At 40.9% G+C, this 19,207-nt stretch overlaps 1 protein-coding gene and 1 non-coding gene across 5 annotated transcripts in view; one reads left to right on the top strand and one right to left on the bottom strand.

Annotated features, from left to right (window-relative positions):
• Nhej1 (non-homologous end joining factor 1) overlaps nucleotides 1–19,207 on the top strand; it is an 87,879-nt gene that overhangs the window by 17,606 nt on the left and 51,066 nt on the right. The gene's annotated exons all lie outside the window — the stretch shown is intronic.
• LOC125618371 lies at nucleotides 8,401–8,504 on the bottom strand. Its single transcript, XR_007349656.1, has one exon. It is a non-coding gene; the product is annotated as a U6 spliceosomal RNA (small nuclear RNA).

Here is a 19,207-nt window from a genome sequence, read left to right as displayed (position 1 = left end):
TCAGAATCACCTGAGGGAGATTGGGAGATCTTTAACCTGGCAATTGCTATCCTGTTAAGTTTATTCACCAAAGATTCTACTTGGTTTCTTTGGCTGGCTTTCCAGCCTTTACCTGCCTCTTGAATGTTAGTTTTACCCAGGTTTTAGTCCTTGATCCTCTCACCCTTTGCTCTTCTCTCTGGGTTGTCTCTTCCAAACCCCAATGTCAACATCATCAGTATGCTACTGAGTACCAATATCATATCTCCACTGTGTTTTAGGCCTGTATTTCTTTTTGCATCCTTGACATTTCCACTGGGGTGCTCCATAGACAGCACACCCTAACCATGTCCGAAATGAATTATGTAGTCCCCCAACTCTATTTCTCTTTTTACATTCCTTCTCTTGAGAAACTACCACTATCTATTCAGTTTTCTAAGCTGGTAACTTAGGAGTCACCACATGTCCTTACTTTGAAAGCCTAACTTAGCAACTTATTTTTTTTTTTTCTTTCACTACTGGGGATTGAGCCAGGGGTGCTATACCACTGAGCTACATCCCCAGCCCTTTTATTTTGTTTTGAGACAGGGTCTGAGCCTCAAACTTGTGATCCACTTACATCAGCCTACTCAGTAGCTGGATTACAGGTGTGTACCACCACATCCAGCTGATTATGCCACTCTCCTCCTTAAAGCCTTTTAGTGGTTCCCAGTGGCCTACAGGATAAAGTTCAGACTTGCATGCCACAAAGATCATTTGTGTTTAGTCCTGCTGACCCTTCAGCCTCATCGTCTGTCACTGCATTATAGCACCCTGAACTTCCCTCATCCTAAAGTCTTGGCAGCTTCCTGCTTGTCTTTCTGTTTCAATTCATTTGCCTGGTGTTCTCTTTCCTCTTACCTGTTTAACCTTTCCAACTCTATGTGGACATTGCCTCTCATGTGTGTATTCCATGACAATTTTCCCTTCCCTCAGTCTGCTCTCTTCTTCCAGGTATTGGTATCCTGTTATTCCTATAGCTTTCTGCATAAACCTCTGCCTGAGCATTTGTCATCAAGAAGACACAAGAACAGGAAGGCTAGGGATGGAGAGACAATTGAGTTTGCCAGTCTGACCATTTAGGCTTTTTCATTATAGCATTTATCAGTCCTTCTCATCATTATTCTTTCTTAGCGTGGCTTTCACAGCATACCCTCTTCTGTCTTTCTTCCTGCCTCAATGATTGTTCCTTCTTTTCCTTTACCTCTTACTATTGGAGTGCCCTAGGACTCAGTTCTTATTTCCCTCACTCCCTTATTGGTCTCAACTAGTCTTATGACTTTATTTTATTTTTTAAATTTACATACTTTTTTAATTTTGTCAGTCTTATGGCTTTAAATACCATCTTGTTGGTGATTTAATCTTTATTATAGACCTTATTTTAAAACTCCAGACTGCCTGTACAGTATTTCCGTTTGGATGTCTACTAGACATCTTAAACTCAACATGTCCAAAACTGAACTCTGAATCTTATTCCCAAATTTGATTTTTCAGCAGCCCAGCTCCTATCCATTTTTTCACTGGCCTAGGCCAAAAACTTGGGAGTCATCTTTGACTCTCATCCTTTTCTCACATTTTACATTCAGTCCATCAGGAAATTCTGTTAGTCCTACCTAAAAAAATATACCCATAATCTTACCTCTGCTGCTACCATTGGTCTGAGCCACCATCATCTCTTACCTGTGCTTCGGCTGTAGCCACCTCATTGGTATCCTTGCTGCTACTCCAGGAATGTAGGAGCTTAGCAGGGAGATTCTATTTCAGGGTTTCTTGTGAAATTGCAGTCATGAAGTTAACTGGGAATGCAGTCATTGTAAGGCCTGGGGAATTCACTTCCAAGCTCTCTCATGGGGCTTTTGGCAGGAAGTGCCATTTCTTTACCACATAGCCTCTCTATAGGGCTACTCAGATGACCTGATTCTGGCTTCCTCCAAAGGCAGTGAGTGATCCAAAAGAAAAACCAAGAAAGCAAGATTGAGACCAAGTGGAGCCACAGTCTTTTTATAACCTAATTTCAGAAGTAACATCTGATCATTGTCTAGCTGTATTCTCTTCATTAGAAGTGAGGTCACCAGGTCCAGATTACACTAGGAGAGGGTCATTAAGCTCTACCTTTTAAGTGGAGCTGTGTCAAAGAATTTGGGGACATACCTATGCGGATTACATTGCATGTGTGTTCACATTTCACATTCCCACTAGCGTTTTACCCTGCCTATTCTATTTAAAATTGTAAGCCACATCCCTGTTCCTCTGCTCCTGGCACTCCCATTTCACTTTACCATGTTCTACTTTTTCTTTTTTTTTTTTAGTAGTTATCATCCAATATATTGCCAAAAATTTATTTATTTTATTATACTTATTGTTTTTGATTTGTTACCCCACTGCTAGAATGTAAGCTCAACAAAGATAGGGATTTGTTTTGTGTACTGGTCTATCTCAAGTGCCTAGAACAGTGCCTCCATGCAGAGTAGACATTTATTAAATATTTGGTGAGAGGATAAAGGAATCATATCTTCCCATCTTATGAATAGGCCATCAAGTGATCACCTGTTGGGAGTCTTGAGCTTACCCCTATGTGTAAATAGGCAAGTAGCCCAGTTAGCTTGCCATTTTTTGCTGTGTGCCTTGTTTCCTTAATATTTTTGTTTTCTGGGAGGTGTTCTGAACTTTGGGATGAAGTATAAACATTGACTCTTTTGTTATTGAGAGATTACAGACATCTATTTTTAGAACCAGCTAAAAGATGACTACCTCCAAAAAACTAGAGGAATAAGAACCTCACAAAACCTTGGAAAGAAAATTACTCCTAGAACCACAAGGGCTCTACATCCACAGTTAGAGGAGCTTCCCCTTTACCATATACCTCCTGTTCAATATATGGAGGAAGGTAAGCATTCTGAGTGTGTTTTTTCAGAATCTTCATGAGCATCATGAAGAGGATAAGTCTAAATGCATTAAAATATACTCTCTATTATTGTGTATGACCTGAGGAAACCTGCAGTTAATTTATTCTCTCCATGTTCAGTAGTATACACATGAATTATACAAGGTTTTATGATCATTAGGTATGATATTATTGTCATCAATAGGCTCACAGTGTTTAGTGAGTGATTATAAGGGCCACGATGGTAGAATGATTTTATAAAAGCTTCCTGTAAAAAGCAGCACTTGAACTCAATTTTAATGGTTAGTTTAGGTTTTTTTTTTTTTTTTTAATGTTTTTTAGTTGTTGATAGACTTTTATTTTATTTATATGTGGTGCTGGGAATCAAACCCAGTGCCTCACACATATGAGGCAAGTGCTATACTGCTGAGCTACAACTTCAGCCTCTAGTTAAGGTTTTGATAGGGAGCTATGTGGATGGCATTTTAGGTAGGAAGCACACCGGCAAAGATGCAAAAGTAAGAATAAAAATGGGTGAGGATTAGTAGAAAATGAAGTCAGTGAGATAATAATGAGGCTAAGTTGTGGGGGCCTTAAAAATGCTATGATGAAGAAGTGGTATTTTATTCTGAAGGTGTTCCTCAATGTTTTTCTTCCTGTAACATTTATTTGCCATTTTAGTCCTCATATTAACATCAGTTATGTGCAGCAATTCTCAAACTGGGGCACATCTAGGAAGGAGTTAGGGCATTTCCTCCTTGCAGTTATTAATTACTGTGGTAGACAGTGGGAAGCCATTGAAATTTTCGACTGGAGAACTGACATATGAAGGTGATCTTTTAGGAGGGTCAGGCTGTCAGTGGTATGCCTGAGAGTTCTGAAGAATAGTGGTGCCATTGAGGGACTGGGAAAATCATGGGTGGGGCTCAATTAAATCTAATCTTGGGCATATAAAGGAATGGTTTTCTTTGCTTCAAACACAAATCCACCAGTATTTGCGCTCTGGAATGAAAATCATCTCTGGGGTGGGGGTGGGGATTGCATATGTTTCTCATCTATGTTTCTTCTGACTTTTGCCTTCTATTTGGGGTTTTCTTGCTGTGATTTCTATAGTAAAAGTAACCTAGTTACCAGGGGCCATCATCTTTTCTTTTTGGCCCCCAAAATGGATAAAAGTCCACTTTATTTTCCTTTTACAAGATTTTATAAGGGCCTATACTTTTTTTTTTTTTTTTAGTTGTAGATGGACAAATACCTTTATTTTGTTTATTTATTTTTATGTGGTGATGAGGATCAAACACAGGGCCCTGCATGTGCTAGGCAAGCGCTCCAACACTGAGCCACAACCTCAGCCCAGGGCCTATACTTTTAACAGAAAATATATTACAATTTTGAGGGGAAATAAAAAGGAAATCAATATAAAAAATAAAAATGGGACAAAATTACTCACTTCCAAAGGATAAGTTTCTAATTTTAAGAATCCCAATAGTGAAGGGCAATCTCATATGCCAAACTTTTTATCCTAAGACACTCAAAACTAGATATTTAAAACTGAGATGGCTTCAGCAGCCAGGGATATATGACAATATGTATATTGGGTCAGATATAAAACAATAGGGAGTTGTAGGGGCCTGTAGGAAGTGAAATCTCAAGTACTTCTGTGTCTGATCCAGATAGGCTAGCACAATTTAATAGACACTCATGGGGGGATTGTGTGTCTTACTGCATTCAGAGGATGTTACCAACTCTCCTAAAATTAAAACTTTTTTTTTTTTTCTGTTTACCTCCACCAAATACACTGTTAGTCTCTCATTTAATTTTAATCTCCTGTCTGAGATATCTGTTCAGGCCATCAAGATTGATGTCTTATTTTTGACAAATATCTGTAGAAACTCTCATCAGATGGCCTTGTTGATCTATAAGGTTTGTTTATAGGCCTATAAGTTTATAACCTATAAGCTTCTTCATGTACCCCCAGAGCATTTTTTTAACAAAGTCAACCTTTTTTAAAATTTATTTTTTAATTATAGATGGACACAATACCTTTATATATTTTTACATGGTGCTGAGGATCGAACTCAGTGCCTCACACATGCAAGACCAGCACTCTACCACTGAGCCACAACCCCAGCCAGAGCACTTTTTTTTTAAAGATTCACATAGTCCTCCATTTTACCCTAATGAAGAGTTTCCTAAAAGTCCATTCATTACAGTGTGACAGTTTAACAATGCCTTAGCCTATAACTAGGGGGAAAAAAAAAACAATGACTTTTTTATAAAGATAATTAAAAAACAAAAGATTAAGAACTTTTCAGGGACTGGGGTTGTGGCTTAGCAATAGAGCACTCACCTAGCACATACGAAGAGCTGGGTTCGATCCTCAGCACCACATAAAAATAAATAAACAAAGTAAAGGTATTGTGCCCAACTACAACTAAAAAAAAAATTTTTAAAAATAAAAATAATAAAAAAGAACTTTTCATATTTATGCTGAATTTAAATTGTTTATAGGACATACAATTGAGAATGCTCAGGAAAGAGTAGAAAAAAATAAGGTTGAAGCCTAAGTTGAAAAAAGGCCCTATAGAGGGCTGGGGATGTGCTCAAGCGGTAGTGTGCTCGCCTGGCATGCACCGGGCGCTGGGTTCGATTCTCAGCATCACATAAAAATAAAATAAAGATATTGTGTCCACCTAAAACTAAAAATAAATATTAAAAAAAAAAAGAAAAGAAAAAAGGCCCTATAGAGAGTTCATAACCCACTTGAATCAAAGTGTGGAATATGATATGTCAAGAAATTTGTAATGTTTTGAACAACCCACAATAAAAAATAAAAAACAAAAAAATGTGAAAAAAAAAAAAAAAAGGCCCTATAGAAACAGATTTGGGAATCTTCTGGCCAAAGAGCAATATCTGAAACCATGAGAATAGATACATGTTTTTCTGGGAAGAGTATGGAGAAAGAAAAGGAAAAAACCAAAACAAAACAAAACAAAGACCCAGTAGTTGAGATTTGGGGAACCATTCTGATTGGAAGAAATAATAAGTAGGAGTCAGTGAGGGAAATGTGAGAACAATCAGGAATGTGTAGTGATTAGCCAAGAAAGGGAAACTAACCAACATTAAGTTCATACTGTGTGTGTGCTAGTCACCATGTTAGGTGTTGTATATAAGTTATACTTTTTAATCCTTACAATAACCCTAGGAGCAGGTAAGATTATCTTCATTTTAAAGATAAACAAGCTGGGCGCAGTGGTGCATGCCTGTAATCCCAGCAGTTTGGGAAGCTGAGGCAGGAAGATCACAAGTTCAAAACCAGCCTCAGCAAAAGCGAGGTGCTAAGCAACTCAGTGAGACCCTAAATAAAATACAAAATAGGGCTGAGGATGTGGGTTAGTGGTCGAGTGCCTGAGTTCAATCCCTGGTACACCACTCCCCCCAACCAAAAAAAAAAAAGAATTTAAAGATAAACAAGTAGAGACTCAGGGATGAAGTAATTGGCTTAGGGTCAGTCAGCTGATTTATTCATATTTGTCTTGATTCAAATCCTGTGCACTTCACATGATCAGGGATGGTGATCTGAAGTGCCATGTGCACAAGCAAGATCAAAGAGAATGGGCAGTTGATAGGAAAGATCACCAGGCAATTAGGGATCTTGAGCAGTCTCTGTGATTGCAGGCAGTTAAAGAAGGACAATGGATAAGGCCATGGAGACAATGAGTGGAGAACTCTCATCAGAGAAGTTGCATAACATAAAGGAAATGAGAGACAGCTGGAAAGCCAGTGGCTTAGGCAAAATAAAATGTGAAGGCACATATGGATTTGAAGGCCAAAGAGTAGCCAGTGGATAAGAAGGCGGGAAAAGGGCCAGTAGGAGAGCAAGGATCTATAGGGCTGAGCTAAGGGAAAGAATTTCATTCTTCCTCTGGGATTTATGGATGGTTTGAAAAGATGGGCAATAGTTTGAAGATGGATAACTGGATTTCTGCATACTTCCAGCCTTTCCCCGCACCCCCATCCCCCCGCCCAGGAATTGTAACATTTTTATCCAGTGATTTTAAAGTCCTTTCCAAGGGCATTCAATTTCCCTTACTTAAAGAGAGACATGCACAAGAGGTTCATGAGTTTTATCTCCAACCCGCCCCCCCCCAAAAAAAATGGGGAGGGAGCACAAATGATACATGATTTTTCTGTTATGACAGAAATCATGAAATGAACAGGAGTAAAAACACAAGCTATATTTCTTTCTTCTTCTGAACTCCTACAATGCTTTGTATCTTTCCTATGTCACTTTTGCCTTGTAAGAATTTCTAGACTTATTTTCCATTAGTTTTTATAGTTCTCAGGGAAGGATGGATTTGCTCATTTGTTTTCTTTTTCTTGCTTTTTTTCTTTTTTTTCCAGGGACTGGGAATTGAACTGAGGGAGACTCTATCACTGAGCTACTGCATCCCCAGTCCACCCTCCTTTTAAAATTTTATTTTAAGATATAGTCTTATTAAGTTGCCCAGGCTGTGCTTGAACTTGCAATCCTGCTGCTTCAACATCCTGAATAACTGGGATCACAGGTTTGCACCACTGCATCTGGTGGTTTTCTTTTCTGAACCCACTGCAGTGCCTTGTAGATAGAAGTACACAGTCAGTGGTAGTAACTTAAACTTAAAAATAACTTCACATTTTATTTTGCCTGGCATTCAGGGATTCTCTTACATTGGTGCATATTGTCTCTAATTATAGAAATGGAAAAAGAAAATGAAAGTATCAAAGTACCTTTAAGTGTCCCCTGGTCTGTTGGCTTTATAAGTTTACTTGTATACCTCAAGACCTAAAGTAGTCTCTCTCATATTCTTCACACATGGATGATGTTTATTTTGACTAGTGCGCCACATTGAAAAGAATGTTCTATAGAGACTGAGTCCTTTAGGATGGCAGCTTAGCTGTCCAGGGTTTAGGGAATGAAACTGCAGGTTTCATGGGCATCCTCATCTCCTTTTAGGGAATTTTCAAGGGAGAAATTGCCAGAAGGTCCAGAAAGAGTATTTTTAATTCTTTGTGGAAGATCTATTTGCTTTTTTATTTAGAAGTTTAAACTCTGTGTACTTATTAGACACCATTGAAAATATTATAAAAAATAGTTTCTATTTAGAAGTTTAAACTCTATGTGGACAGAACTTATTAGACACCATTGAAAAGTTAAAACATTTTTTTTTTGCCCTTAAAAGATGGACTTTTGAGGGAGATTAGACCACTAGAATTTAAATATCTATAAGAATATTCTTGCCGGGCATGGTGGCACTCGCCATAATCCCGCAATGGGGGAGGCTAAGGCAGAAGGATGGCAGGTTCAAAGCCAGCCTCAGCAATTTAGCAAGGCCCTAAGCAACTTAGCGTGACACTGTCTCAAAATAAAGCATAAAAAGGGCTGGGGATGTAGCTCAGTGGTTAAGTACCCCTGGGTTCAATCCCTGATATCTAAAGAATATTCTTTTTTTTTTTTTTTTAATATGGAACACTTCATGAATTTATGTGCCATCCTTGTGCAGGAGCCATCCTACTCTTCTTTGTATCATTCCAATTTTAGTATATGTCTGCCAACGCAAGCACAAGAAGAATATCCTAAATCCTGTGTGTGTGTGTGTGTGTGTGTGTGTGTGTGTGTCTGTCTGTCTGTCTGTCTGTCCCCGGAGAGGAAGAAGAAACAGACTCATTGGATGGGATCTGGAATTCATACCAGGATTCTTAGGATAAGGTATTGCTGGAAGAGGTGAGTCTTGAGCTAAGAGTTTGGAGGATTTTGTGTGGTGAATGGCTGTCAATGGAAAAGTCACAACTAGGTATTTTATACAGTTACGCCTTGGGACTCTCCATAGGTGTAGTGGTTTGAGGGAATCCTTCAAAAGCTCTTTGGCTTCTGTTAGTCTTATGCTTAAAGCTTGAACAATTCTAATGAAAATTAAATCTGATCTAAAAAATAAAGCTTGAGCAATTCTGATGCTGTACATTGTCCTCTTAGACTATTTTATTCTGAGGAATCCCTTCAGAGTGATGTGGGTAAAACTAGGAAAGTGATGATACCTTGAGATGGTAGCATGATAATATAGCTTGGTTTGAAAAAGGAGCAGCTGGTGGAAGCTGCAGGATTTGGGGGGCAGAGCAAAGTGAAATTGCTGAATTTAGTGAGGTCATAAGGAAATGTCAGCCTTAAGCAGAGTATTCCTCCAATGTAGGCTAACCATTCATACTGAAGTAAGTGACAATAAATCTAAGATTGATGGAATTAGCTATGTACAGAAGTAACTCATTGAGTGGCACATTGTGTGTGTGTGTGTGTGTGTGTGTGAGTGTGTGTGTGTGTGTCTTACAAATCTCAAGGGTCTAGGCAAATACCTCAATGAGGGAAATTGTGACATCTAAAATATCTCATACAGAACTTTACAGTCATAGAATTTTATGAGCAGTATGAGACTTTTTTAGTTTAAAGATTTATCAAGCCAATTTGTTTTACTTATGAGGGAATGAAGGTCTACAAAGGTAAGAGAACTGTAGTGTAGACAAACAGTTTTAGAAGTTAACAGCAGGGCCCAGGGCTCTGAAGTTTGGATTCAGCATATTTCTGTCATGTCCTACTGCCTTGCCGAATGTTACATGGCTATGCTTGAACTTTATGTGGGAGGTAGGCAGGTCTGAGACCAAGGTGTATGCAGTGTTAAGGCCTAACATAATTAAAAGAGGAAGTGATCCAAAGCTAGAGAACCTGCCCCAAGTACTGCCTCCTCTCCTAATCCACATCCCTTTCTTGGACTTGTGTACCTCTCTGCACTTATAAGCAATTTAAGAAAATTATTGTGTATTAATTCATGATTTCTGAGGAATACATTAACAGAGGAACAATAACAAATTTTTAATGTGTCTAGAATATCCCAAAGTAATGATGTAGGAAAACAAGATACTTGTCCACCTTGTACAGTGTACACAAACTCTCCATACAAACATTTGTCTTTTTTTTCTTTCACCCTTTTTCTGTGTTTAACAAATAGTGCTAATGTGTTTATTTAACTTCCCTGGAAAAAGCAGCTAAAGATATTTCAGGCTGGATATGGTGGCACACACCTGTAATCCCAGCTGCTGGGTAAACTGAGACAGGAGGATTACAAGTTTGAGGCCAGCCTGGGTGACTTAGTGAGACCCTGTCTCAAAGTAAGCTAAAAAGGGCTGGGGGTGTGGATCAATGGTAGAGTGTTTGCCTAGCATGTACAAGGCTCTGGGTTCCATCCTTATTACTGAAAAAAAAAAAAAAAAAAAAAAAGATTTCAGTCACTGGAAGGGCTTAACCCCCCACATTGTAAGGGAATTGAACCCAGAGATGCTCTACTACTGAGCTATATCCCCAGCCCTTTTATTTATTTTTAAATTTTGAGACAGAATCTCAATAAATTGCTCAGGCTGGCCTTAAACTTATGATCCTGCTGCCTCAGCCCTCCTGAGTTGCTGGGATTTTAGGCACCCTGCCTCTCATGGTTTTTAGTAGATATCACTTCTCTAGAGTCTGATCATCCTTAAATAAACTAATGAAAACCAAGTTTGACACACTAGGCCTTAGGTGACCTCTATAGAGCATAGACTCCTCAAGAGAAGCTGCCTGAACAGCCAGGCAGAGTCTTTCAATTTGTGTCTCTTTCTCTTCTCCCAAATGTATTTTCCTTCAAAGAGATGGGATCTTACTCTGTTCTCTGGTCTGGCCTTTGAAATCCTGGGCTCAAAAAATCCCCCTGCCCCATCCTCCTGAGTAGTTGGGAATACAGGTGTGTGCTGCCATGCATGGTTCTCCCTGTATTTCTTTCTTTCTTTTTTTTTTAAGATTTTTTTTAGTTGTAGTTGGACACAATATCTTTATTTTATTTTTATGTGGTGCTGAGGATTGAACCCAAGGCCTTGCACATGCTAGACGAGCGTGTGAGCCACAACCACAGCCCCTCTCCCTATATTTCTTATTGAAGGCACTATGTGCTAGACCTCCCCTAACACCATCTGAGAGTATTAATATGGGCTTAAAAGCATCACAGCAAGTATTTGGAGTTTGCTTACTGGATGCTGTGCCCTTTGTTCAGTGCACTAAGCAGATTCGACTCCAGACCTCCTTTCATCGAACTTAACACATATAGTAGGAAATCCTGCCTTCAGTGTTGGGGCTTTGCCTGCCTGGAGAAGCCCTTTGGGTTGTATGTAGGAGGTGTAGAAGTTCCAACTTGGAGGTGATCTCTGAGCACTCTCTTAACTCACAGTTTCTTTTCTTTAATTTTATTGGCCAGAGAAAGAGAGAACTCTCCATGCCATTTTGGGAAATTTAGAATAGAGGATTCCCCAGAGTTTGTTTGCCTCATCTAGAAAGCCCTAGTACCTCAGAGTCTGAGGATCTTCCTGCATTGACCTGTTCAGAATCACCTGTATGGACCAGCAATGACAAACAGATTCAGAGCCCATCTTTCCTGAACTAGGGCCTAGAAGCTTCAATCAAATGACCATTGTACTAGCCTTGTATTGGGGCTCAGAATGCCGGGTTTTAGCTTGTCCTTATATATAAATATAGGTTTTTCTAGATATAAAAAGTGAGAGAGTCTGTAAGTTGCTTTTTTTTTTCTATACCCCCTTTCATGGGGCAAGCTAATGAGATGCATATCATTAAAGGCCTCATGTTTTGTGGGATGGAGCCTTTTAAACTGGATGTGCCTGGCTTAGTTATGGCAAATATTTACCAAAAAAAAAAAAAAAAAAGGGACATACCATATAAAATTAGAGTTCTGAAAATAGTACTGAGAGAGGGAGAAAGAAAAAAAAAGGGACAGAAAATACAGGCCAGTCTGTTTGGGGAAAAGGGAAAAAGAGATAAAATGAGAGAAACCTCGGCAGTAAAAACAGCATCTTGGTAAACAGACTATAAAAAAAATTGTGACCTGCTTTCTGGCAGCCCTGGTGGCTGTCAAGCGGGTGAAGGTGGCGGAGCTGGCGTCTGTGTGGACACACCGTGCCCTGGGCGCACAGCTCCCCTGGCCGCACAGGGCGTTAAATTTAGCCACATAATGATGGGCCTGAGGAGCAGCCTCTTGTTGACCACACCATAATTACTGCTTCGCTTTATGAATTTTATTTTGCTTATTCTGTTTCCTCCTTCTTTGGCACGAAGGAGGCCCAGAGTGGGGGGGGAGTCCCGCCCCCGCCCCTTACTGGACAAATGAGTCTTCATAGAAACTTGGGTTCCTGGGCCCTCAGGGTAAAAAGTAAGCTTCCTTGATAAATCAGAGAAGGAGGAAGGTTTGCTGGTCTCCAAGGCTCTTGATGTGCTAGCCCTGCTTCTCAGAGCTTTTGGAGAAAATGTTCTATAATCATTGGTCTAGGTTGAGACTCTTACTGTGTACCCTCAGGAGTAAGTGTTCTGGTGTCATTGTATTTTTTTTTTTTTTTATCTTTTGTCCAAAGCTCCCTAGATAACTCTTTGGAAGTTCTGTTTTGACATTCTACATCATGAAGAGGTTAATTGTTTTATATATTTTAGTTGTGGTGATAACTAGATTTTGGAAGATAAGGATTTAATGTAATCAAGTGACTCTTTGGGTAACAGAAAAATGTAAGTTTAGAATATTCTGGTGAAACCTCAAATATTGTCCTTCTTGGGTGTTGGAATAGATGCTAATCTTGGGTTTAGTTTGCTAGAGTATACCATGGTCTTTGTCAGAGTGGTACTCTAAGGCTTAGCCTTACATACAACTTCAGAGAAGGATCCAGAAGTCCTTGGCCTCAGACCAAAAGTCCATATTGGGGAGAGAATATAGGCTCTGAGAGCAGTAGAAGAGTTATATGGATAGTACTAGGTCACTGGGGGTGAAGTTTTTGAATGTGACCTAGGCTGGCAGCTACCTATGGCCCCACAGTGGCCCTCCAACTGAGGAAGTGGTGGAAAAGGAAAAGCAAACAGGGGCTGTGGTCAGGGTACTGGTTTGTCTGTCATTGGCTGAGACTGTCCTGTTTGTGTGTCAGGGGTGGTTGGGTTCCTCCCGAGGCCAGGCAAGAACGTGTCAAGGAGAAGCTTCTTGCAGCTCTTGTTTTCCCAAAACAAAGGAAGCTCCTTGCATTGCTGGAAGTTGCGTGCTTGGATGCTGAGTTTGTTACTGCCTGATAACCTGGCCGCTAACTCCTGCCCTCCTCTTCACCCCATATAGCCAGTGGCGTAGCGGGAACAGCTTCCTGTTCCTCATCCTTAGGCAGCACATTCACTCTTCATTGAACCCAGAGTGGGAAAAGAGAAGAGCTAGCCTACCCCAGGACCCACTGGTTTCTTTTCACATGGAAATCTTCTGAAACAGTATTTTTCAAAGTATCTGACACACGATCTTACTATGTATAACCAATGTGCAGCATTTACCATGGTGATTTACTGTATACATTTAGCAATAAAACGGTTTTGTACCTTGTTCATTGGGGTGAGTCCTCCGAACTTTGGGTGTCCTGACAATACGAGGTTACTAAGTTTTCAAATGCTCACACTCAGTTTCTATAATTGTATCATCATGGGCTCATTGCAAAGAGTTCATGGACCAGCACCAGTTCTTTGAGCATACTTTGCCTGTGGGCTTTTTTGTTTTTGTTTTTTGAGATGGGGCCTTGCTATTTTTGCCCAAACCAACTTCGAACTTACTATCCTCGTGCCTCAGTCTCCTGAGCAGATGGTGTTACAGGCATGTGTCACAGTGCCTGGTTTCTGATGACACTTTGAAAAGAATTGTTCTAGAACTTTTAAAACTAACTAGTTGAGCTAGTCCCTAGTAGATCTAGTGGTTTTACCCTAAATCTCTTCAGTGGAGGTGAATAGAAAAAGGAATTCTTAAGGGGATTTCAGGCAGCAAGAAACATTGATTCTCATACTAAAGAGCACTGACAGTGAGGTGGAAAGTTGGACTAAAGTTTCTTCCCCTAGCATGATGTGGTGGCATATGCCTGTTATTGTAGCAACTTGGGAAGCTGAGGCAAGAGGATTGCAAGTTCAAGGTCAGTCTTGGCAAAAATAAAAACAGCTGGGCATGGTGGCTCATGCCTGTAATCTCGGCAGCTCAGAAGGCTGAGGAAGGAGAATGGCGAGTTCAAAGCCAGCCTCAGCAAAAGCAAGGTGCTAAGCAACTCAGTGAGACCCTATGTCTAAATAAAATACAAAATAGGGCTGGGGATGTGGCTCAATGGTCGAGTGCCCCTGAGTTCAATCCTGGTATCAAAAATAAACAAACAAATAGAAACCAAAAAAAGGGACTGGGAATATAGCTTAGTGGTAGAGCATCCCTTGGTTCTGTCCCTGGTTCCAGAAAAATAAAATAAATATGATTTCTTTCCCAGTGCCAAGGTTGTGTGATTAGAAGGTATGGTGTGAGGTCAAGAGGTAAAGTTAATGACTATGCTGATTTTCCTGTGGGGTATTGATTCTAGACCTTAAACTACACTCTAGAAGACTTAGTGAGGCATGGAAAAAAGAAAAGGAGTAGATGCTTTCATGTAGTTCACTTTCTTGTTTGTATTATCATCTAGATATGAGGTCTTCCTTTTTTTCATTTTCTCCCCAGTGCTAAGGCTTGAACCCAGGGCCACTTGCATGCTGAACAAGCAGCTCTACCACTGATCTACATCTTCAGGCCTCTGGGGTCTTTCTTATGCAGATTGATTATGTTTGGTCAGCTTTATCTTAATCTTCTGTTAGGAGGCCACCAAATTGTTTCTAGAGGTTGAGAGATCTAGGATGGTGGAGAAAAGTAAATAGTGGCAGAGTTGTGGAATTCAAGAGGGAGATAAGAAATGAACCTTGGATTAGAAATGTGGATTATTGGCAGGGTTACTTGACAGCCCTATTTGGAGGGTGGTGATAATGGGGAAATAGTCAAGAAAGGCTAAAAGCCTAGGTCAATAGGACAACTGGTTGGAAAGATGAGCCATACAATCAAAGGTTTTCTGTTGTGTGTGCTTGTGACAGAGAGAGAGGGGGGTGGGGGTAGACAGAGAGAGAGAGCGTGGGGTGGGGGACAGAAAGAGAGAGAGAAGTAAGCCAAAATGTTAAAGAATAGGAAGAAAATAACTAGGCCCAGCCTGAACCTCTGCTTCTTTTCTAATGCTCCACTAACCCTAGAGATCTGCAGTCAGGAAAGGAAACCAGATGGAAACTACTGATCAAAGTAAATTTGGTCATATGTCCTTGCTTAAAACTGTTGGGTGGCTTCCTATTGCCCTTAGGATAAAGTCTAAACTCCCTAATCAAACCATCAAGGCCCTTTATGATCCGACCTCTACTCAGGTCTCCAACTTTATTTCCCATGCTTGTACTTGGCCACCCCTCCCACACACACACACTCTGAGTTCAGTTTAGTTGTCCTTCTCATGTGTTACTAAGCTCAGTTGTAGGCTATCTCAATGCTGTACTATAATTACGGACTTTTCTGTATCCCCCCTTAGATGGCAAGTTCCCCAAGAGCAGGAACATTGTATGTTGTTCAACTTTTCTCCCGCATGGGAAGCACTTAGTATAGTTTTGTGCTGCTATGTGTTCTGCAGAGGACTTTAGCCTTTATGATTTGATTGGACCTGGCGAGGTAGGCAGGCTTCATTGAGCAAAAGGCAACACAATTATATTGACCATCTACCCAGAAAAAAATACTAAAAATACACAGGCATGGTGGCCATACCTGTAATCCCAGCAGCTCAGGAGGCTGAAGCAGGAGAGTCATGAATTCAAAGCCAGCCTCAGTAACTTAGTTATGCCCTAAGCAACTTAGTGAGACTCTCTAAATAAAATATAAGAAGGGCTGGGGATATGACTCAGTGGTATAAAGTGCCCCTGGGTTCAATCCCTTGTACCTAACAACAACAACAACAATAACAATGATAAAAAAATAAAGAACAAAGTTATAGTTATTGTTGTTTTTTTTTTAAGCCCCTTAGGGCCACTTAAGACTGAGGAGATGTGATAGATTGGCTCAAAGAAATTGACTGATCCCGAATTCCAAAAGTAATTGTAGTGGAAACCAGAACCTCGTCTTTGACTTTCTAGTACAGAGCTTTCCCCACTCTCCCACACTGTGTTTGAGGCTCTGTTCTAATAAAATGTGTTTGAGAATGAAGAAAATGTAGGGAGTAAGAAAACAGTCCTGTAACTCATCTTAAATCTGCCATTAAAATGCAGGTTCTAAAATTAGAGAAAAATGGCCAAACACCAAGGTGGATTATCCCCACATAGAAGGTCAAAGAAAACTGTTAGAACCACGCAACATGGAAATGAGCTGAGACAGAGTTGGAGGGAATCCTCCGTCCTGGAGAAAGATCTGAGAGGGACTGACATTTTCAGCAGCCTGATGTTTTCCTTGGGGCTGCCCTGAGAACAGACTAGCCAAGAGGGATGAGGACAGAACCGGGGGTGGGGGGTGGGAGTCTCTTGCTGACCCTCTTCTACCTCTCACAATTCATCAGCCATCCAACAAGCAAGGTAGAGGAGCTAGAACATGTAGGGCTACCTCTTGGTCCTTTTTGTCCCTCAGCTCTTGGGAGCCATGGTGAATGGGTATCGCCCAATTTAGAAGCCTAGTCTGTAGGCAGGGCTGGCCACAGAGCCAGGTTCAAAATTATTCCTGTGCCCTTTCTTTGGGCTGAGGAGAGAGAGCATGGCCCTGGTTCTCTCACCAGCAAGGATCAGTAAATTCTAGCCATACGGGACCCAGACACTCTTGTCCAGTTCTGTTTTCCCTGTGTCTCTTGGGGAGTGATTCAGGGCCAAGGTGACAGTGGGTTTGGAGCCCAGATGAAAGGATTGCGGGGACCACAAGACAAGATCCCTTGTGTGGTGGCTGCTGGAAAGAGGAGGGAGTGAGCATGTGTAGAGGTCAGTGACGCAATGGCCCTGGCTCGCAGGCGTGGAGGAGGAGAAGGCTCGCGGTGTGTCTCCCTATAAAGAGGGCCTCACCACATGAAGCAGGGGGTGAAGGTGATCCCACTGTGAGTCACCCAGGAAGGGACGCCGTGTGCCCAGAGCCCAGAAGAGAGAGAGGACTTGTGGATTTCCCATTCTTTCCTTCTATGATTTTATGCGTAACAAGGGTTGCTTTAGTCACTCAAACTGCATTACTTCCCTTTCTGTCTTCTAATCCGTTCTTTCCCCTTTCTCTACACTGTCCCCGATGTAGACAGGTTTTAAATCCATCAATGTGTTCTTGATTTATCTAGACTTTTTTTCTCTTCTGTATGAAATTTGAAAGCCTTTGATTTTAAGAAACCCAAGGCACATTAATTGTTTGCCTTTGAGAAGATGGCCTGGTGCTCTTTGCCAAGCAGGTCATTCTTAGATTGTGTTTGCTTTCTTCCTTATCTTCAACTAAGGCAGGTATCACATCCTGGACTGGAATCTGAAGGGATTCTAGGGTGCCCTGGATCCAGTTGCCCCTCAGTTGAACACAGTCATAGTCTTGCCTTTATTGAGGTCTGGGACTGCAGAGAGTTCTGGGGAGTGTCCCTGTAATCAGCCAGCCACCAACCCCACACTGCCTTGTAATAAAGCAGCTCTATATTTGTTCTGTTTATAGTCTCCTCTGTAATAATGCCACAGCCCTCACTTCTCTCTTTCTCTTTGGGGAGATTTTTTGGGTACTAGAAAAATTTGAAATGTTAAAGAGGGTTGTAGATGCAGAAAATGTTTTTATCTCAGATGTCTACTGTTGGGATGATGCCCAGGAAAGGCGGGCGTCCCATGCTCTTTGGAAGGAGTGTGTTGTGGCGAGTGTGCTGTATGTGTGCATTGTGGCTGGGACTGTGTGTGGGGAGGGGCCATGGGCGTGTGCTGTGTGATTGGAGTAGGTGTGGGGTGGTGAGTGGAGAGTGTGAGAGGTGTGTGGAAGGGGCTGTGTAACGATGGAAAACCCTGGCAGATTTAGAAATGGTCAGCTGTGCTGGATGGTGTGAGCTAGAAGTTTAACTCCAGAATGGAACCTTTGAAAGCAGACATTCTGCTCATTCAGTGGATGCCCCTTTACTCTGCTCCCTAGCCTTTGGAGGCTCAGACCCACTGTTTTGCTGGCATTCCTAGTTTCTCCTGCCTATTCCTCCAAATTTCTCATCTCACTCTTGCTTAGCCAGGAAGAAATTAGAGACATACTATTGTAGAGGAGTGAACTTAAACCACCTTGGACCAGGTTAATAAGAGTAGCAGGCTGTCCCAGGCTGAAAGCTCTGCAGTCTACCTGTCAATACAGGAGTTGTTGCCAGGCTATTGCTAACAATTCTGATTCTTCCTATTTCCCTCCCCCATTCTACGCCCACCCCCTCAGATTCTATAAATACTTTATTATATGGCACTAGTAAAACTTCAAGTATTTCTTTTTATTAGAGCCACATAATATGGTAATTGTGTGACAGAACACAGCTCCCGTGAGTAGCCCCCACCCTCTTCCTAGGTGTGGCCTCTTACCACCTCAGCTTGGGCGAGGTCCACAGGCGTCTCTGTTCCTCCTGAGTGTGCATGAAGGGGGCTGGGTCAGCTTTTCAGGCCGAGCTAAAAGGTCAAGGCCTTGAAGTAGGATCGGGTTAGAGGAATGAAGAGGCACTTTTCTAATTTTAAGAGTAGTTTGTCCTGGTGTGTGAGTATAGCAGTAATCTCGTTATTAGCATTAATTCTGACCACTGCATGGGAACCTTACCCTGCCTTTCCTTTTATCAGCACTGTCATATGGCACAGTTTTAAACTTATACTCAAGGCTAGTGGTATATGGATTTCTTTGGTTGATTCTGATTCACAGTACTACTTTTTTTGTTTTTTTAAATAATAGTGATCATTGTTTCTGATGTCTCTTGGGTTTAAAGTCTGTAGATGTTAAAAGATATATCTGTATATATATTATTTATATATTATACCTTCTATCTATCTATCTGTCTGTCTATCTATCTATCTGTCTATCTATCTATTTTGATGCTCAGGATCAAACCCAAAGCCTCATGCCTCCCACATGCCAGGCAAGAGCTCTATCACGGAACTACACCTACAGCTATAGGTACAAATAGAAATTGGTACTTTCTATCTCTTACTGCTTTAACCCTAGAACATCTTTCTTTTTAAACCTGTCATTACTCCCTGTGTCTGCTAGTCTCATGAAAGGTATAGGGCTGGAAACTACACCGTTTATAGATCTTTCACTATTATTAACATGTGACCTTCAAAATGTATATGTGTGTGTGTGTGTGTGTGTGTGTGTGTGTATATATATATATATATATATTTTTTTTTTTTTTTTTTTT

This window comes from Marmota marmota, unplaced genomic scaffold, assembly GCF_001458135.2.
Source record: "Marmota marmota marmota unplaced genomic scaffold, marMar, whole genome shotgun sequence".
Classification (NCBI taxonomy): domain Eukaryota; kingdom Metazoa; phylum Chordata; class Mammalia; order Rodentia; family Sciuridae; genus Marmota; species Marmota marmota.
This window is presented reverse-complemented; position numbering and strand designations above follow the sequence as displayed.